Source organism: Haliotis rubra, unplaced genomic scaffold, assembly GCF_003918875.1.
Source record: "Haliotis rubra isolate DU_JTF1 unplaced genomic scaffold, ASM391887v1 Scf224, whole genome shotgun sequence".
Lineage (NCBI taxonomy): Eukaryota > Metazoa > Mollusca > Gastropoda > Lepetellida > Haliotidae > Haliotis > Haliotis rubra.
In genome coordinates, this window is record NW_025766270.1 from 659033 (window position 1) to 681915 (window position 22883).

Sequence of the window (22883 nt, forward strand, 5' to 3'; positions counted from 1 at the left end):
GCCATTTTTTTTTTCATGTAAGCCCGATAGGTTGCAAAGCTTTATATTTAAATAGTGTTTAGGGCTTGCCCAACCTTTTTAGCAAAATCATGTATAAGCCCAGGCTTTTTATTCCCCGCCACGCGTTTAGTATTAGGATATAGTATTAGTCTCCATCCGTCCGTCCGTACGAATTAGAATATCTTAAGAACCGTTTACTAGATTCTTTTCATATTTGGTACCTAGGTTCATCACAGTGTAAGAAAGGTCCCAGTCATGTTTGGTGACCTTGACCTTCATTTCAAAGTCACAAAGGGACTTTAACGTTTTACTCTTGTCAGCGAGATATCTCAAGATTCGCTCACTAGATTTTCTTCATATTCAACACTAAGCTTTATCTAGGGGAAGATGCAGGGCCCAATCGATTTGGGTGACCTTCATGTAATTTTCAAGGTCACAGGGACACTTTGAAGATTTCAGTATGTTAACCTGCATGTTAAGCTACCTTAAGATCCGTTCACTGGATTTTCTTCATATTCAACAAATTGGCCATCTTCTTTTTACTCTTTGCAGCTTTCTGAACTGCTTGTCAGATAATTAATGTGATGGTGTCACATATTGGTTCATATTTACGTTATTATGTAAAGGGTGCACCAGGTGTTTGATCAAATCTGCAAACAATGGGAAGATCAGTTGTCTAGTGTGGTAATTAAGACCTGTGTAACATATGGAAAAGTCTGACTGACACGCAGAATCCAACAATGGGATTGCATATATACATGCAACAGACATCATACAATATACATGGTATGAGTGAGTTATTATTTAACGTCACATCGGCAATATTTCAGCCATATCGTGATCATGGTATGAAGATAGAGACATACAGACAACAGACTTATCATGGATACATGAGTGAGTTTAGTTTTACGCCACACTCAGCAATATTCCAGCTATGTGGTGGCAGTCTGTAAATAATAGGGTCTGGACCAGACAATCCAGTGATCAACAACATGAGCATCGATCAACACAATTGGGATCTGGTGACATGTGTCCACCAAGTCAGCGAGCCTGACCACCCGGTCCCATTAGTCGCTTCTCACGACAAGTATGGGTTACTGAAGAACAATTCTAACCCGGATCTTCACAGGTGCATGGATACATGAATCTAAACACACACAATATACATGGTGTTAAGTTAAGACATACAGACAGCAGATTTATCATGGATACATGAATCTAAACACACACAATATACATGGTGTTAAGTTAAGACATACAGACAGCAGATTTATCATGGATGCATGAATCTAAACACACACAATATACATGGTGTTAAGTTAAGACATACAGACAGCAGATTTATCATGGATGCATGAATCTAAACACACACAATATACATGGTGTTAAGTTAAGACATACAGACAGCAGATTTATCATGGATGCATGAATCTAAACACACACAATATACATGGTGTTAAGTTAAGACATACAGACAGCAGATTTATCATGGATGCATGAATCTAAACACACACAATATACATGGTGTTAAGTTAAGACATACAGACAGCAGATTTATCATGGATGCATGAATCTAAACACACACAATATACATGGTGTTAAGTTAAGACATACAGACAGCAGATTTATCATGGATGCATGAATCTAAACACACACAATATACATGGTGTTAAGTTAAGACATACAGACAGCAGATTTATCATGGATGCATGAATCTAAACACACACAATATACATGGTGTTAAGTTAAGACATACAGACAGCAGATTTATCATGGATGCATGAATCTAAACACACACAATACACATGGTGTTAAGTTAAGACATACAGACAGCAGATTTATCATGGATGCATGAATCTAAACACACACAATATACATGGTGTTAAGTTAAGACATACATGACAGACAGCAGATTTATCATGGATGCATGAATCTAAACACACACAATATACATGGTGTTAAGTTAAGACATACAGACAGCAGATTTATCATGGATGCATGAATCTAAACACACACAATAATATACATGGTGTTAAGTTAAGACATACAGACAGCAGATTTATCATGGATGCATGAATCTAAACACACACAATATACATGGTGTTAAGTTAAGACATACAGACAGCAGATTTATCATGGATGCATGAATCTAAACACACACAATATACATGGTGTTAAGTTAAGACATACAGACAGCAGATTTATCATGGATGCATGAATCTAAACACACACAATATACATGGTGTTAAGTTAAGACATACACAATATACATGGTGTTAGACAAGAGATTTATACAGACAAACAGATTTATCATGGATGCATGAATCTAAACACACATGAATAAACACACACAATGGTGTTAAGTTAAGACATACAGACAGCAGATTTATCATGGATGCATGAATCTAAACACACACAATATACATGGTGTTACATGGTGTTAAGTTAAGACATACAGACAGCAGATTTATCATGGATGCATGAATCTAAACACACACAATATACATGGTGTTAAGTTAAGACATACAGACAGCAGATTTATCATGGATGCATGAATCTAAACACACACAATACACATGGTGTTAAGTTAAGACATACAGACAGCAGATTTATCATGGATGCATGAATCTAAACACACACAATATACATGGTGTTAAGTTAAGACATACAGACAGCAGATTTATCATGGATGCATGAATCTAAACACACACAATATACATGGTGTTAAGTTAAGACATACAGACAGCAGATTTATCATGGATGCATGAATCTAAACACACACAATATACATGGTGTTAAGTTAAGACATACAGACAGCAGATTTATCATGGATGCATGAATCTAAACACACACAATATACATGGTGTTAAGTTAAGACATACAGACAGCAGATTTATCATGGATGCATGAATCTAAACACACACAATATATACATGGTGTTAAGTTAAGACATACAGACAGCAGATTTATCATGGATGCATGAATCTAAACACACACAATATACATGGTGTTAAGTTAAGACATACAGACAGCAGATTTATCATGGATGCATGAATCTAAACACACACAATATACATGGTGTTAAGTTAAGACATACAGACAGCAGATTTATCATGGATGCATGAATCTAAACACACACAATATACATGGTGTTAAGTTAAGACATACAGACAGCAGATTTATCAGGATGCAGATTTATCATGGATTACACATACAGCATGAATCTAAACACACACAATATACATGGTGTTAAGTTAAGACATACAGACAGCAGATTTATCATGGATGCATGAATCTAAACACACACAATATACATGGTGTTAAGTTAAGACATACAGACAGCAGATTTATCATGGATGCATGAATCTAAACACACACAATATACATGGTGTTAAGTTAAGACATACAGACAGCAGATTTATCATGGATGCATGAATCTAAACACACACAATACACATGGTGTTAAGTTAAGACATACAGACAGCAGATTTATCATGGATGCATGAATCTAAACACACACAATATACATGGTGTTAAGTTAAGACATACAGACAGCAGATTTATCATGGATGCATGAATCTAAACACACACAATACACATGGTGTTAAGTTAAGACATACAGACAGCAGATTTATCATGGATGCATGAATCTAAACACACACAATATACATGGTGTTAAGTTAAGACATACAGACAGCAGATTTATCATGGATGCATGAATCTAAACACACACAATATACATGGTGTTAAGTTAAGACATACAGACAGCAGATTTATCATGGATGCATGAATCTAAACACACACAATACACATGGTGTTAAGTTAAGACATACAGACAGCAGATTTATCATGGATGCATGAATCTAAACACACACAATATACATGGTGTTAAGTTAAGACATACAGACAGCAGATTTATCATGGATGCATGAATCTAAACACACACAATATACATGGTGTTAAGTTAAGACATACAGACAGCAGATTTATCATGGATGCATGAATCTAAACACACACAATATACATGGTGTTAAGTTAAGACATACAGACAGCAGATTTATCATGGATGCATGAATCTAAACACACACAATATACATGGTGTTAAGTTAAGACATACAGACAGCAGATTTATCATGGATGCATGAATCTACAACATACACAATATACATGGTGTTAAGTTAAGACATACAGACAGCAGATTTATCATGGATGCATGAATCTAAACACACACAATATACATGGTGTTAAGTTAAGACATACAGACAGCAGATTTATCATGGATGCATGAATCTAAACACAAGACAATATACATGGTGTTAAGTTAAGACATACAGACAGCAGATTTATCATGGATGCATGAATCTAAACACACACAATAATACATGGTGTTAAGTTAAGACATACAGACAGCAGATTTATCATGGATGCATGAATCTAAACACACACAATAATACATGGTGTTAAGTTAAGACATACAGACAGCAGATTTATCATGGATGCATGTTAAGAAGACATCAGACAGCAGATTTATCATGGATGCATGAATCTAAACACACACAATACACATGGTGTTAAGTTAAGACATACAGACAGCAGATTTATCATGGATGCATGAATCTAAACACACACAATACACATGGTGTTAAGTTAAGACATACAGACAGCAGATTTATCATGGATGCATGAATCTAAACACACACAATATACATGGTGTTAAGTTAAGACATACAGACAGCAGATTTATCATGGATGCATGAATCTAAACACACACAATATACATGGTGTTAAGTTAAGACATACAGACAGCAGATTTATCATGGATGCATGAATCTAAACACACACAATATACATGGTGTTAAGTTAAGACATACAGACAGCAGATTTATCATGGATGCATGAATCTAAACACACACAATATACATGGTGTTAAGTTAAGACATACAGACAGCAGATTTATCATGGATGCATGAATCTAAACACACACAATATACATGGTGTTAAGTTAAGACATACAGACAGCAGATTTATCATGGATGCATGAATCTAAACACACACAATATACATGGTGTTAAGTTAAGACATACAGACAGCAGATTTATCATGGATGCATGAATCTAAACACACACAATATACATGGTGTTAAGTTAAGACATACAGACACAGATTTAGATTTATCATGGATGCATGAATCTAAACACACACAATATACATGGTGTTAAGTTAAGACATACAGACATTTAAGACATACAGACAGCAGAATCTCATGGATGCATGAATCTAAACACACACAATATACATGGTGTTAAGTTAAGACATACAGACAGCAGATTTATCATGGATGCATGAATCTAAACACACACAATATACATGGTGTTAAGTTAAGACATACAGACAGCAGATTTATCATGGATGCATGAATCTAAACACACACAATACACATGGTGTTAAGTTAAGACATACAGACAGCAGATTTATCATGGATGCATGAATCTAAACACACACAATATACATGGTGTTAAGTTAAGACATACAGACAGCAGATTTATCATGGATGCATGAATCTAAACATACAGACTGTGAGATTTAGGCAACAGACTTAAAACAGATACAGACATGCTCGTATACATAGACTCATAGACAGACAAAAGTTGACAGTCTAAACACGGATAGATATGTTTGTACACAGACTCAAGACATTAGTAACAAACGAAAGGTAACTAAAACAGATACAGACATATGGATAAACAAACATACATATTTCCTTAGGCATTAGATAAGATGACCAAAATAACTCATACAGACAAGAGGCTACTACATTTATGCAGGATTTCTGCATTTCTGTTATCACTGAAGTATTCAAATTAAATGCCTTTAGGACATATCGTTACCCACACATTGCCTTATCAGTTGGCATAACAAGCTTGATTCAGAAAGGTAGCTTCAGTCAAAACATTCACATAAGCTATTGAAAATGAGGCTTTCGAAATCTCTCAGCATTGCATGTGAACTATTATACAATCATACAGGCCTGATGGGTCTGTTTATTTATGATCAATGTTTTGAGTTTCTTTGCAATTGGGATAATCACAGGCCCCGGGAAGAAGTAGCTGCTTGTTCAGTATTTGATCACCACATCATGGACGTGATCTAACTGGGATTTGTTTGGGGTTTGGGTTTTTGGGGGAGAGGACAGTGTTTAATGGTACTGCGTAGCGAACAGTTATCGCCGCGTAACAGTTATTGCCAATACATCTGTATCACACTTGCGCAGTTCTGGTCAATTACAATTCCATTATTATTATTTTTTAACTTAGTTGGGGGGGGGGGGAAATGTCCCACAACCTATATAATAGCAAGTTCAAGTTCACAAGTCATTAATTCTTTCATTCCCTATCAATCTACTGTAACAGAAACACTCAAATAGTCACACAATCAATTATTCAAGGTTTCTTTATGATATAAATATGAATTATTTCACGATTTGCATGAGAAATTCCGAATGGCGATAACTGTTACAGTTAGTTGTCACTGTCAGAACACATCTATTTATACTGCCATGATTCCTTCCGCCGCATTATATTAAAACATGGTCGGCGGCAGTGAACGGGCTGGACACATCGGTGAAAAGCTAATTAAGTATCATAATTAATTCTGTTTAATTAATTTAACGAACGGCGAAGTAACTTTGTAAATACCGCTAAAATATGGCGATAACTGTTTGGTAGTTTTGGGCACGGTTATATTATTTTTATCACTACAGGCATCAGATGAGGTGAATTTGGTACAAAATAGTCATGGAATATTCAGTTGTGCCTCAGTGTTTTCCAGATTCTTTTTCATTTTTATGGAATCCAGACTAGATGTTGGAGGCAAGTAATACATGTATAGTGTGAAGGAAGTATGTGTACAAACTTAAATTTAAAGTAAATACCGCATGATATTGAATGATTCATGTAGCTTGTATGTGACATATATGAAACAGTGAGTGAGTTTTAGTTTTACACTGCCTTTAGCAATATTCCAGCAATATCACAATGGGCTTCACACATTGTACCCATGTGGGGAATCGAATCTGGGTCTTCGGCATGACGGGCGCCGCTTTAACCACTAGGCTATCCCACTGCCCTCTATATGAAACAGACATTGTACACAGAGACAGACACACACACACACATGCAGACTTATGGTGACCAACAAGAAATTGTCAGACATTACAAGGATGCTGACTCACAAAATGCAAACATGAGGCGTTTCCATTGTTTCTTTTTTGTAACTGCACACACTCTTGGTGTATTTAGTGATAAACAATTCCTATTTAACACATCTACATTTTGTTGTTATTTTAAGATCATTTGACAATGGGTTGTTTTTTTCAGATCTGTTGATCATATTAAAATATATTTTTATTCCCTGCAACGTTTTTGCGGGGGCTATTAAAATGGACACCATCCGTCCATTCAAATTCGTCTTTTCAGAACATAATAACCGTTCAATATTTCTTCACGAAACTTATCACATAGATAGGTCTGGTGGTGAACTGACGTCTTTTGATACTTTTGGATTCCTGAATAAAATATTTTTTGCGTTTCTATGGCAACAAGTTTAACTTCAACTGAAATTGATGTTGGTGCTCTTTTCCGGCAATCTTTTTGTCACCAAACTTGGCACATGGATAGGTCTGGTGGTGAACTGGGTTTTTTTTTTATAGTTTTGGATTTCTGAATAAAATAATTTTTACATTTTCATGGCAACAAGTTTGACTTTGACTGAAATTGGTGGTAGAGCTCCTTTCCAGAACGGGCCGGCGGGGTAGCCAAGTGGTTAAAGCGTTGGCTCGTCACGCCGAAGACCCGGGTTCGATTCCCCACATGGGCACAATGTGTGAAGCCTATTTCTGGTGTCCCCCGCCGTGATATTGCTGGAATATTGCTAAAAGCGGCGTAAAACTAAACTCAGTCAGTCAGCCTTTCCAGAACAGAACTTTAAAACCTTTCAGTACTCTCCTTCCACTTTGTGGGTATCCAAGAACCTAATGATGTAAATCACAGTACCACTCTACATCAGCATTACTTAGTATTTTACAATTGTGGGGATATTGATGATTTTGTTTTCTTGATCAATTTTGGCAATGTAGAAAAATGTGCTACAGATCAAAACATGACAAAAGCTGAAAATGTTTATTTGTCCGGGAAAGATAAACTTTTTAAGGAAAAAATTTCTTTTGGCCCTGGGGGAATCAAAGTCATGAGTAAACCTCTGCTCGAGATACAACACCTTGTCTTTTTTGGTTGTCAAGCCGTTTATGTCATTAACTTCCGGGTTAGTCTTCAGTAACCCATGCTCGGTCGTAAAAGGTGACTAACAGGATCAGACTCACCGACTTGGTTGACACATGTCATTGTATCCCTGTTACGTAGAACGATGCTCATGCTGTTGATCACTGGATTGTCTGGTCCAGACTCAGTTATTTAGAGACATACAACTGGCATATTAGTGAGTGCGGTGTTAAACAACAATCAATCAATCACTAACTAGATGATGATGTCATTGGAAACAACAGTAAACTTTGGTTATAACCAACTGAAACATACCACTAATGTTTTTTAAACGTAATTGTAGTTTGTTATATGCTGCATTTTGACAAAACATATACAGCAAGTGACTGGTACTTTAAAATTATGTTCTATCTGTCATCTTCCTTATAGACATAGTTTACTGTAATTGTTTATGCACATATTTGTGTTAATATTTGATGCTTGATTCTGTTGCTTCTGTCTGCTCTTACTCGTAAACACAATTCTAAATGGGAAGTAAGTAACAGATGCATGCTAACAGACTTTTAAAAATGGGAGTCATGGTGACTCACAATATTTATTTTGGAGTCATTTTCAATATTTGGGAGTCATGAAATTTTAATATTTCTTTGTGTTAATCATTCTCAGTATGGAACTATGTATGTCACACCACCAAATTAAACTACAGCATTGTTCAATTCAAACAGCCAGGATTACTGTCTCCTCTGAGTTCTCTGGAACAATCTGACAGCTCTTCAAAATCTCAAACTATCATCGAACAATAGAATTTTTTGCTTATCAAATCATTTCTATTGAACCGAATTGTGAGGGCCACCTATAAAACTTGCGTCAAGCTTGACTTGTATGACAGTATTTTGAGAGTCATTAACAAAATTGTTGCATCAAATACGCAGGAATCAGGCGTCATGTAAAACCCTGCTTTATTCAATATTTTGCCCAATGAGCCAGTAATTTGGTTAGTTCAAAGACAGAATTGTAGTTGTATCTCTGCCTACAGCATGAAGAGTGGTGATATGGTAGCCTGTTGGTTAAAGCATTCGCTCGTCACACAAAGAGCAGGATTTGGTTCCTCACAATGTGTCCCCTGTCATGATATTGCTGGAATATTGCTGAAAGCGGCATAAAACCTTACTCACTCACTACTCACTGCAGATGCTTTAACCATTAGGCTACCCCACTGCCCCTCTCACAGCAGGAGTGAGTGAGTATAGTTTTATGCCGCACTCAGCAGTATTCCAGCTATATGGCGGTAGTCAGTAAATAATCGAGTCTGGACCAGACAATTGATGGTCCAGTCAGATATCATTGATGCATGTCATCATATCTCAGTTGCTTAGATTGATGCTCATGATGTGATGGTTGAGCTCATGGCGGCTCCCAGCAGGTAATAAGGGTGTTAGTATTTATTAATGGAAAGGAATGGTCTACAGGAGATGTGCTGTCACTGACAAGTGGCACCACCTGTGCAAGTAGCGGTGTACCTGTAACATTTCTGTAATCAGATTACAGACTCATAATAATCAGAACAGTAGCGAGAATTTCATGCATACTCTTTCATAGATGCACTTTCCGCAGCTGTGTAAGTATGTTTGTGTTGCATGGACAGACATGCTGTCTGATGAGCATGCTTGTGCATATTTTAAACAGTTAAATTTGCATATGGAAGATTAAGTTGTAATCATGCATGTTGTGAGTAGATTCGGCTGCATTACATGTGGAGACATATTTCAGCTTATTCATTGCAGGCACGCAGTAGGTTGGAATGAATATGAAAGAATAGTTTAAGTGGGTGAATATTTCATCAATATGGCAAGACAGCATATTCATACAGTGGTATACAAAGCAGTAACAAGGAATTTTAATATATACTGAAGGAAACAAATAAGGGAACACCACTTCATTGCAGTGTTAATTCATCTATCTCCAAATTTTCACCCACAGCGCAATACTAGGCTTGCACTGAGACCTGGAAAAGGATATGGGAACACTTGTACTTTTATGTGTTCCCTTATTTGTTTCCCTCAGTATATCTAATTTTAAACACCATGTGTAATCCAAAAAAAATCTGTCTTTTCAGGTAACCATGGTAGCATGTAATTTTCACAGCATTTGGAAAAAAGGATTTTATTTCCTTATGTTTTTTCCATTATTCCTTCATATATTCTTGGGATTGAAGACTGTAAATAAATCTGTCAAATTACATTATTAAACCAATGTTTTGCAGTAACACTGCTTCAAATCTCTGCTTTAATCTCATTGTGTAATACAAGTCTCGATGTGAATTTACTTAGTCAAATTGTACTATTTCATGTTTTTAAGGATATTTCTTTCACAGACTAACAGGTGCTTGTTAGTTAAGGCTTCAGATTCAGTTCTACCCTCCAGGACACATCTGTATGTAACCTGAAGACTGACAGGTGCTTGTTAGTCAAGGGTTCAGATTCAGTAACCTGAAGACTGACAGGTGCTGGTCAGTCAAGGGTTCAGATTCATTTGTACCCTCCAGGACCCATCTGTATGTAACCTGAAGACTGACAGGTGCTTGTTAGTCAAAGGTTCAGATTCAGTTCTACCCTCCAGGACACATCTGTATGTAACCTGAAGACTGACAGGTGCTTGTTAGTCAAGGGTTCAGATTCAGTAACCTGAAGACTGACAGGTGCTGGTCAGTCAAGGGTTCAGATTCATTTCTACCCTCCAGGACACATCTGTATGTAACCTGAAGACTGACAGGTGCTTGTTAGTCAAGGGTTCAGATTCATTTTTACCCTCCAGGACACATCTGTATGTAACCTGAAGACTGAAAGGTGCTTGTTAGTCAAGGGTTCAGATTCAGTTCTACCCTCCCGGACACATCTGTATGTAACCTGAAGACTGACAGGTGCTTGTTAGTCAAGGGTTCAGATTCAGTTCTACCCTCCCGGACACATCTGTATGTAACCTGAAGACTGACAGGTGCTTGTTAGTTAAGGGTTCAGATTCATTTCTACCCTCTAGGGCACATCTGTATGTAATCTGAAGACTGACAGGTGCTGGTCAGTCAAGGGTTCAGATTCATTTGTACCCTCCAGGACACATCTGTATGTAACCTGAAGGCTGACAGGTGCTGATCAGTCAACATGGTCAAGGGTTCAGATTCATTTGTACCCTCCAGGACCCATCTGTATGTAACCTGAAAACTGACAGGTGCTTGTTAGTCAAAGGTTCAGATTCATTTTTACCCTCCAAGACATATCTGTATGTAACCTGAAGACTGACATGTGCTTGTTAGTCAAAGGTTCAGATTCATTTGTACCCTCTAGGATCCATCTGTATGTAACCTGAAGACTGACAGGTGCTTGTTAGTTAAGGGTTCAGATTCATTTCTACCCTCTAGGGCACATCTGTATGTAATCTGAAGACTGAGAGGTGCTTGTTAGTCAAGGGTTCCGATTCAGTTCTACCCTCCAGGACACATCTGTATGTAACCTGAAGACTGACAGGTGCTGATCAGTCAACATGGTCAAGGGTTCAGATTCAGTTCTACCCTCCCGGACAGTGTCACCTATATGTAACCTGAAGACTGAGGAGTGCTCGTCTATAAAGGCATAATGTATGAGCCATGTTTGTGTTGCATATTCCAGCTGCTTGTTTCTGAGGAAGAGTAGATTGATATGTTGGAGGTTAGGACAGGAATTATTTTGTGTTTGTCCAGTTGTCAACGTAACATCAGGGAGTGTTACAACTGTCATTAACTGACTTGTCATCTGAAGCTCTCACCTTACAGTAACTAGTCACAGGCTGTATCAGGTAGGAAGGTGTTGAACAAATGACATATATCAGGCTTCTTAGTGTCAATAACAATGTTCTTCCTTTGTGGACACAGCATTGATTAATGCCAGGATCATAATGAACACTGTCCACAACAATATGTATGAATAATACCACAGGCATTGATCCTTTGACACTCCCAGGAAACACTGGTCATATTGGTAGTAAAATATCGGTAAAGCTCTTGAAAGGAAATGGTCATGATAAGATAATCTTTACAACTTCGGGATCTTGATATTGAACTACACTCTTCTAATATTTGTGTCTTGTCAATAGAATCGAAATTCTCTCAAGAAATGGACCACAGACACAAAGATTAATGACGAAATGTTGTGTTTCTAAATGAATAGATTTATGAACCATTGATTGGTCATATTTCTTTTGATAACTGAAAACTTGACACCAAATGAAGTCTACGTTCTGTAGATGTGTCCATCCAGGAGAGAATATTGGGAGCCATTATGATTTTCTGAACGGTTGACACTTCTGATCACAGGTTATTCTTCCTTTAGGACAAGCCAACAGTATCTTATGTTCACTGGCCAACAATATCTTATGCTCCCTGGACAACAATATCTTATGTTCACTGGCAAACAGTGGCCAACAGTATCTTATTTTCACTGACCAACAGTATCTTATTTTCACTGACCAACAGTATCTTATGTTCACTGGCCAACAGTATCTTATTTTCACTGACCAACAGTATCTTATGTTCACTGGCCAACAGTATCTTATGTTCGCTGGCCAACAATATCCTATGCTCCCTGGCCAACAGTATCTTATGTTCACTGGCCAACAGTGGCCAACAGTATCTTATTTTCACTGGCCAACAGTGGCCAACAGTATCTTATTTTCACTGGCCAACAGTATCTTATGTTCACTGGCCAACAGTGGCCAACAGTATCTTATTATCACTGGCCAACAGTATCTTATGCTCCCTGGCCAACAATATCTTATGTTCACTGGCCAACAATGGCCAACAGTATCTTATTTTCACTGGCCAACAGTGGCCAACAGTATCTTATGTTCACTGGCCAACAATATCTTATGCTCACTGGCCAACAGTGGCCAACAGTATCTTATGTTCACTGGCCAACAGTGGCCAACAGTATCTTATGTTCACTGGCCAACAATATCTTATGCTCACTGGCCAACAGTGGCCAACAGTATCTTATGCTCACTGGCCAACAATATCTTATGTTCACTGGCCAACAGTATCTTATGCTCCCTGGCCAACAATATCTTATGTTCACTGGCCAACAATGGCCAAAAGTATTTTATTTTCACTGGCCAACAGTGGCCAACAGTATCTTATGTTCACTGGCCAACAGTGGCCAACAGTATCTTATGTTCACTGGCCAACAGTATCTTATGCTCCCTGGCCAACAATATATTATGTTCACTGGCCAACAATGGCCAACAGTATCTTATTTTCACTGGCCAACAGTGGCCAACAGTATCTTATGTTCACTGGCCAACAGTGGCCAACAGTATCTTATGTTCACTGGCCAACAGTGGCCAACAATATCTTATGTTCACTGGCCAACAGTATCTTATGCTCCCTGGCCAACAATATCTTATGTTCAATGGCCAACAATGGCCAACAGTATTTTATTTTCACTGGCCAACAGTGGCCAACAGTATCTTATTTTCACTGGCCAACAGTGGCCAACAGTATCTTATGTTCACTGGCCAACAGTATCTTATGCTCCCTGGCCAACAATATATTATGTTCACTGGCCAACAATGGCCAACAGTATCTTATTTTCACTGGCCAACAGTGGCCAACAGTATCTTATGTTCACTGGCCAACAGTGGCCAACAGTATCTTATGTTCACTGGCCAACAATATCTTATGCTCACTGGCCAACAGTGGCCAACAGTATCTTATTTTCACTGGCCAACAGTATCTTATGTTCACTGGCCAACAATATCTTATGCTCACTGGCCAACAGTGGCCAACAGTATCTTATGCTCACTGGCCAACAGTGGCCAACAGTATCTTATGTTCACTGGCCAACAGTATCTTATGTTCACTGGCCAACAATATCTTATGTTCACTGGCCAAAGTATCTTATGCTTCACTGGCCAACAATATCTTATGTTCACTGGCCAAAAGTATCTTATGCTCACTGGCCAACAATATCTTATGTTCACTGGCCAACAGTATCTTATTTGGTTATTTACTGCATGTTATTTACTAAGTCTTCTCACTTACACTTCACAACAAAATCAAACCAAGGCCAAAGTATGTGTAGCATTACCACAGTTGTCCATGTTGTATGAATGAATGAGTTAGTTTAGTTTGAGTTAGCAATATTCCAGCAATATTATGGCAGGGGACACCAGAAATGGGCTTCACACATTGTACCCATGTGGGGAATTGAACCTTGGCCGTTAGCCTGATGAGTGAATGATTTTCCCAAGGGAAAATTTGGCCTATGGAAGAAATGGCCTGCTACACTGGGTCTTCGTTGCGATAACGCTTTAACCACTAGGCTACCCCACCGCCCGTTCTTTTTAGTGATAGAGATAAGTAATACTATGAGATCTCTGTAGAGGAAGAGTTTTGTCTATTGTCCCACAAGTTTCTGTTTTTAAGTCTGGCACGTCCAGCTGTCATATAATTGAAATTACTTTCATGTATTATTTCACTTTAATTATTTACGAAAGTATTTTCATGTAAAACAATCCTCAGTTTTTCAGTATTGAAAACTTAAGCATCATTATAGTCTGTTTGCAGTGAAAACATACAGATGGATTTCACTATGAAACTATGATCGTTTGTTAAACAACTTTTATCCTAACTTGAATTTAATTCTGGGACTTAAATGTTCAATTGGCAAGGTAAAATTATGAGGAATCGCAATCTTAATTTCATTCACTTTATTTGATTTACTTTTTTGTTTAAAGTAAAATTCATCGGTACGATTTCACTGCAAACAGACTATAGTAACAAAATTATTTACAGTGAAAAGATTTTGAGCACTACATCAAATTTGCAGATAGAATTGAAAGAAGATTTTGCTGGAATTTTGATTGAAACATGATAGACATGATAATTACCGTGTCAGATGTGTCACGCTCTGTATCTGACAACGTTAAATATGTCAGAATCTCATCAACAGAGACATATGTATATAAAATACAGTATAGGAAGAACATGTTTTTTATTGTGTTTGTTCAATTATTCAACAATGCAAATAAAAAAAGCCTATCTTAAGGACATAATTACATGTTGATCAGAATTGTGTTGGCACGTTTTCAACGCATTTTTATGTTATTCTTTTAGGTTTTTGTGGAAGAAAAAGTCATGGCTGTCTGCGTTAAACTAAACACAGATATTGTCCAACCATTCGAGTCTGATCATGGTGCTATTGACACTGTTCAACATTATTATGTTTGAATCTAAATTATGTGGTCACACAATATACAGCACTATCTTTCAACAAACCATGAACAATTATGACTGGATGGTTTATCAACATGCTTTAAAATTGCTAGTGTACTCCGATACAGTGGCACATGTAAAATCACTTGCCCTGATAATTTTTCCACTATACCGGCCATTTTCTTGTTGATTTTTAAATAAACAACATAATTAACATTGGAATATCAACTGGACATAGAAAAAAACACTGGACTCGGGCGGCGGGCAATGGGTTATTTCCAGCCATGATGCACAATATATAGTATATTCACTGTTTTATGCCATAACAAATTATAAAGCTTGGACATTGGTTAAGTGTACTTACATTCAAAGCTTGAGGAATGAGATACCTTTCAGTCAGTCTGGACATGTTGTGTTTTGTTTGCATGAGAACAGACGTCACAGATGTGTTGATGAATTTTTGTTTAAATCTGTAAAATAATATTGAAGAATTGTCTTAGTTGGTGGGGTTTTTTTTGTTCTTGGGGGTTTTTTTTGTTTGTTTTTTTCCTTTTTTTAATGGTGACGGTCAGTAAATAATCAAGTTTGGAACAGACAATCCAGTGAGTGACATTATGATCATCCATCATAAATACTTCAGCAGCTTACACAAAGGACTCTAATAACCGTTCAATTTGGAACACTGTCAGTGCTACTGCATTAAGTGTCTCATTTCACCCTGACTAAGGGGGTGGGTGGGGTAGCTTAGTGGTGAACGCGTCCGCTCTTCATGCTGAAGACACGGGTTCGATTCCCCACATGGGTACAATGTGAAGCCCATTTCTGGTACTATAACCCCGCTATTGCTGAAATATTGCTAAAAGCAGTGTAAAACCATACTCACTTTCTCACTTGGTCACTCACTCACTGATGGATAGAAACTGTAGAACAAGATGCTGTTATGTAGCAGTGTAAAAGGTTTGCTTTGTCTCTAATCAACAATTTCACAATCATTTTGTTACCTTGAATTCAACACATACACTGAGCAACAACTACTATTTCTGACTAAACAGAACATATGAATATTGATTTCATTGCCAGACATAGGAAATATTTGCCAAACTTTGGATAACCCTTATCAAAGATATTTTGTTCTTTGAAATCTTGTCTCTATGGTAACAATGAAAGATTTATCTTATATATTGCAGTCAGTATATCAATAATGAACTGTCAGTTCCGTGAGATGCATCCTCATCAGAAAGCGTTAGCATTGCGGTGTATGATAAACCAACTCTGTGTGTGTCTGTGTGTGCGTGCGTGCATGCATGTGCATGTATGTTTTCATGCATTGCTAAAACCGTGAAGGTCCGGGTTAGAATGTAGATCGATGCTTATGCTGTTGATCACTGGATTGTCTGGTCCAGACCGATTATTTACAGACCGCCACCATATAGCTGGAATATTGCTGAGTGTGGTGTAAAACTTAACTCACTCACTCACTCATGCAGTGCTAGAAGTTTTGACAAATCAATGAAGGTCCTTTAATGAAGCAAATTTATTGCTTTATACAGGACTGACTATATTTTCCACTTTCCTTTTCACAGTAGCACAAAACCTCCTTGACTCTAAGTGTTATATTCAAGTCCTGTCAGGAAATTCTACAGTTTAGACATTCTGTGTGCTTTTGAAGGTCACAATAAGTGGTATATTTTGCTGACAGATATTTGTAACCCAGGATGCATGTAGGTGGAGTCTTTTGTTTCGGAAGCTCGAGCAGTCGTCGGCAGCAATGGGCGTGATCTGTGTAGGGAACAGCCGTAGTGTCAAGTATAAAGCACACGGATGTCAGGATGCTCCCAGAATAGGGCATTGTCTGAATTTTCATATTTACCGTCAGTGAGTCTAAATCGACTTCATTACGTGTAATGAATGGACATTGTTGTAATCTGTATTTTGTACACTGTCACATTTACGTATATTGTCTGTGATAATTATGTTGATTGCCCATACGCTGCATGAGATAATTTTGATTCACTCAGAGTGCAGCAAGCATCAGAAGATACAAGATATGTTGTATTGAGGGTTTCTCTACACATCAGTACCAGACACTGGAACAGGCTACCTTGATAATTGTTGCAAAAAATATGGATGGACATGAACCTTTCAATGTTTTTTACAAATTTTGATTAAGACAATTCTCTCCCCTGAAGATCTGGGTTAGAATTGGTCTTCATTAACTAATGCTTTTCATAAGAGGCAACTAACAGGATCGGGTGGTCAGGCTCGCTGACGGATCGGGTGGTCAGGTTCGCTGACTTGGTTGACACGTCATCGCAGTGTATGAAATAAGCCAAAAACCCAGGACAACATCAGGGTTGGTATCTTCAAAATATTATTAGCCCAAAATGGATTTAACCAGACCAGACACCAAGATATGCCGAATTTACTCAGATGTATGAAACATCTACAAGTTTTACCAGACCATCGGGCTGGCTAGCTGTAAATTTAGACCGTCTGTCAGAAATCTAGCCCATCTCGGGAGTGGGATGGGCCTTATTTCATACACTGGTCATTGTATCCCATTTGCATAGATTGAAGCTCATGATGTTGATCACTGGATTTTCTGGTCCAGTCTAGATTATTTACAGACCACCGTCCTATTGCTGGAAAACAACAAGCAAACAAAAAAGATAATTCTATAGTATTTCACAGATTTTGAACAATTTGTCAACCCTTCCAGTAACTATCAGTCACCATGATAAACAATAACCGAGCAGTTTGTCTAGGGATTTTTTGTTATAAGTTCAGAAAAAGTGACCAGAAATCTCTTAATGTATGTCATATTCTGTGTTGTCACCATGAGTCAGTTGAAAGTCTGTAGGAGGTGGACATATGAATCATACATGGGTGTATTATCGACAACAGGAATATCTCTCAAGGACGGAACTAGATATGAATCTGATGCAAGCAATAAAGTTGAAACTTTAATTCATGATATTTTATGACCTCCATTTCACTGGAATCTAGACATAATATGATACAGTGTATGAGTATGACTGAGATATCAACATGATAAACAGTGTCTGGAAACATGGTAAACTGTCATCGATATTCTAATCAGTTGTTTAACTCTTGTTACGTTGCTTGGATATACAAAGTCGTGCTACTTTCACGGAGCAAAGGGAAGTCAATTTCAGTAAAAGACACTGTGACACTTGGATTTAACTTCATAAACCATAGCATTTAGACATCACTTTAACATGAATATAGTAAGCTATGAGTCATGAAAGTGTTACCATGGATATATGAAATAGTAAGAGGTAAGGCCAGACCAATTTTATTTCTTGTTTTACTGATCCATCGGTCATATTTTTTCAAGAATAAGAAAATTTTCCCTGCTCAAAAAATAAAATCCTAATGTTTTCATTGGCCAAAAATGTAAACTTAATTTTTTGTTACATTGTTTTTTGCCTCATATACACTTTATAAATTGCTCTAAGTAAAATACTTTAGTATTTAAACGGAATATTACTTTGACTGGTGATTTTCGTCTTTTATTTATTTCCCCTCCTCCCTTGTTTGCCCCTTTAGGTTTTCTGGGGACAAAAATCCATAAAACAAGAAATAAGATTGGTCTGGCCTTAAATAATATAAAAAAAATAATGTCCAGAGTTGATGGCACTATTTATAAAAGTACATTAAATGAAGTAGTGAATAATAAATGACAAAATTATTTGATAAAAGAAAAGAAAACTGTTGCAATGGATATACAAAATACTCAGTGGTAAAATAATGTTAAAAAGTAATGTTAGAGTTGATAGCACTATTTAAAAAAGTACATTAAATGAAGTTTAATGAAAAATAAATTGCAAAATCATTTGTTGAAACAAAAGAGAATATATGCCTTGCCTGGACATATGAAAACCAGGACACTGAAATTAGTCTCAAATTTGTTTTTGTTGTAGTTGAGAAGTGGAAACATTATGTATTTATATCCTAAGACTGTGTCAGCTAATGAAAGATTCTTTGGAAAAGGACTCATAAAGATGCGGGTTAGAATTGATCAGCCCATGCTTGTTTTAAGAGGCAACTGATGGGATGTAATTGTGTCTTGATTGATGTTCATGATGGTAATCACTGGACTGTCTGGTCCAGACTAAATTATGTACAGACTGCCTTCATACAGCTGGAATATTACTGAGTAGACTCAATCCATAGACTTACGACCCATCGTAACTCTACACTTTATCATAAGCTTGTAAATGACGTGGTGCTACAAATGCTTAGTGGATAATCTCCCTCCTATTGCTTACTTAGACCATATATTTTTTCAGTTGGTTACTAGATCAAGCCATAAATAAAAAATATGAACTTATTTTTTGTTAGTGTCAATTGTCTTATCACCTGGATTTGTTCTCTGCCGTCAACAGAGATGCCAACCCATACGATTTTATCGTATTCGTTATGAAAAAACAACACAAAATACGCAACTACGATAGCAGTAAAAATATACAAATTTTAAAAAAGAATACATTAAATTAAATTATCAAATAGCATACGTACCATACACAATAAATTTCAACCATATTTTATTCAGTATCAAGCTCTATGTGGATACTTACTACTGATTTAGGTGAGTACAATGTTAGTAACAAGTTCTTAGACTATCTATATATTTTTTATTTAATATGACAATTCTTTAGAAAAGTTCATATGATAAAATACTAATTTTTGCATCAGATTTTGGCCAAAATACTAATTGGGCTAAATTAGGATTGGCATCTCTGCATCAAACATGCGCAAGATGCAAATGGCAAAATTTTAGTCATCAGAAACATCAAGTATAGCAAGCTCAAACAGTGGCAGATCCAGGGGGAGTTTGAACCCCCCTCCTTTTGAAAATGACTAAAGACCACATTGAAGTTAATGTTTTGCAATGGCGGAGCCAAGGTGGGGTTCAGGGGGTTCAAAACACACACACACACACACACACACACACACACACACACACACACCCTGAACACCCCCCACTCCACCCCTTGAAACTTTCTGGATCCGCCTATGTTACACATAATAGATTAGAATTTTTCTTTTTGTCTTTCAAGTGAAACTGTTGCCACTCCTCAGTAGTTTGCTTTGTCCTGTTGTGGGATGTTGCCATGTATTGAACTGTAGGTGTTGCAGTTGTGCAGAGTCTGATGGCTGTGCATCGATCACATTAAATGTCAATAATATCAATATGCATGATCAAAAATACTACAAATATTTACTTTATCATTTTTATTTTTTTTGCCATGCCTAGGTTGAAGAGACACTGTATCCATTCTTTGACATTTCAAGCCCTATGTCAGGTGATATAGTATTAGGGCAACTTGGACCAGAAGTAGGGTCTATTTTCACCCCAAAACTCTATGTCAGACAACACTTAGAGTTACCTCCCTTAGCTCTTCACCATCTTGACAAGCGATCTTCTGAAGTGAAGAAATTGTGTTAGGCTTCGTTATGTCAAACCAGAGAAATATCCACATATTCAGCATGTCATCTCAAACTACAGCAGGAAAGGTACTAATATATTTAAGGTTTGCAGTCCTACAATAATCTATTTGATGGGCTTTTCTGAAATACTGACTGATGACAGATCCACATATTGTGTCTATTTTGAATCATGAATGCTGCAGTATTTATGATAGCCCATCTACATGTGTCTTTTCATTTGGCAGTGTTCATTATCCACTTATATATTCTCTGAACAGACTATGATAAGACACACATCATTACATGCGATGATGAAGAACAACAGAAGGTTTATCAGCCAAAGAAACAAATTTCTTCGTCAGTAAAATTCTCATGTTTATCATCCAACATGGAAACCCTCCTTAGTTGGAGTACAACAGGTTATGTGAGGGCTGGAGACGATTTGCTCCAAATATAGACGTCGTCTACGTCTACACTGTTGGCATACATGTCAAGCTGACTTTCCATGATGGGGTGGCTCTTCATGTGTCTACACTGAATCGATTGAATTCACCTTGGAGTATATGGTTAAACATTGTAGATGTGGACACGGAATTTTGTTTCAAAAGTCACGTGGTTGGTAGATCACAGCAGTACATACTGAGACTCATGTGTGATTTATATTGTGACAATTCTTGAAAAAAAGTGTTGTGCGAGACCAGTTTGTATAGATGCAGTTTGTGCTCATCATATCTTTCTTTTTGAGTCATTTTTAGTAGCTGTGTCAGTTGAAAGGTATGGACTAACATTATCGGAGTTAAGGAGACCAAGTGGCATTTTGTTAGATCTATCTCCTAGCTGATGAGTTTAGCTGCAGGTGATGTTCGGTGATAAAAGTGTTTAAAGCTAGCTCCAGTTAGCAAGTCCCAAAAATTTGTGAGTATTTTATCTGAATATCCTGGATTTGGAATACCTACCGGGTAATCATAACAAGGTTGAATGAATTACGATGGGTGGATATGGGAATGTCTGCTGTGATATGTATATGAATAAATAACATACTATTTGTTATGTAGATTCACTGCAGTAAGGAACCTGAGACTAAAACTGAGATTTAAATGGATATGAAATGACTTAGTAATGGAAGAATGTGGTATAGATTGTTCTTGGGGAAGTAGTTTTGCTTACTCTGTAGTTTATACACTTATGTCATTTAGAATACATCATTTCAATTTATTCTTGAGAAAATACTATAAATATCTCTGTTTATCATTTGTGTGACTGTTGAACCCTAAACATGCTAATTAAGTCTTTTATGCTCTGATGCTGTGCTTAGGCAGTGGGGTGGCCTAGTGGTTAAAGCGTTTGCTCATCACGCCGAAGACCCGGGTTCGATTCCCCACTTGAGTATAATGTGTGAAGCCCATTTCTGGTTTCCCCCGCCGTGATATTGCTGGAATATTGCTAAAAGCGACATAAAGCTAAACTCTGTCACTCACTCACGCACTGGTGATGTGCTTCATCCAGGGTCATGTTATAGATGGGGTATATAAATTAGTGTTGAAAGCTTGCAGAGGGGGTCTTCTTGTATGTGGGGTCGTACTATAAGCAGCAATAGATGGTAGATCACTAAAACAATTTGTCCTGATTGTTCTTAATTAAATGGTGAATGAATTTTGGGTTATTTTTCTGGTGCATATCTTTTTTGAGTTTCACCAGAACTTGGCCATTTTGTATTACTACATTTGGGGGAATGTCAACAAAAGTAGTTAGGATGGTAAACAAAAAACTACTTACACTTTAGAAGGGTAAGGATCAGCGTTAAAAAGTAACAAAACAATGAAATAATTATTTTACAAATGTAATATTGTAATCAATGCTTTTGTACTAAGGTATGTTAGTCAGTCAAAAACCAGTGCAAATATCTTGAGTTC

General features: G+C 37.1%; 1 protein-coding gene across 2 annotated transcripts in view; it reads left to right on the forward strand.

Moving 5' to 3' along the window:
* The window catches only part of LOC124277595 (ecdysone receptor-like), a 109514-nt gene that overhangs the window by 14689 nt on the left and 71942 nt on the right, over nucleotides 1-22883 (forward strand). Inside the window, exon 1 of one of the 2 annotated variants that reach the window (XM_046713317.1) lies at nucleotides 21038-21057. The exons of the other annotated variant lie outside the window; for it this stretch is intronic. The gene's annotated coding sequence lies outside the window, so the exon portion shown is untranslated. Of the gene's footprint in view, nucleotides 1-21037; nucleotides 21058-22883 lie in introns of those variants that run through there. 2 annotated transcript variants of the gene reach the window in all.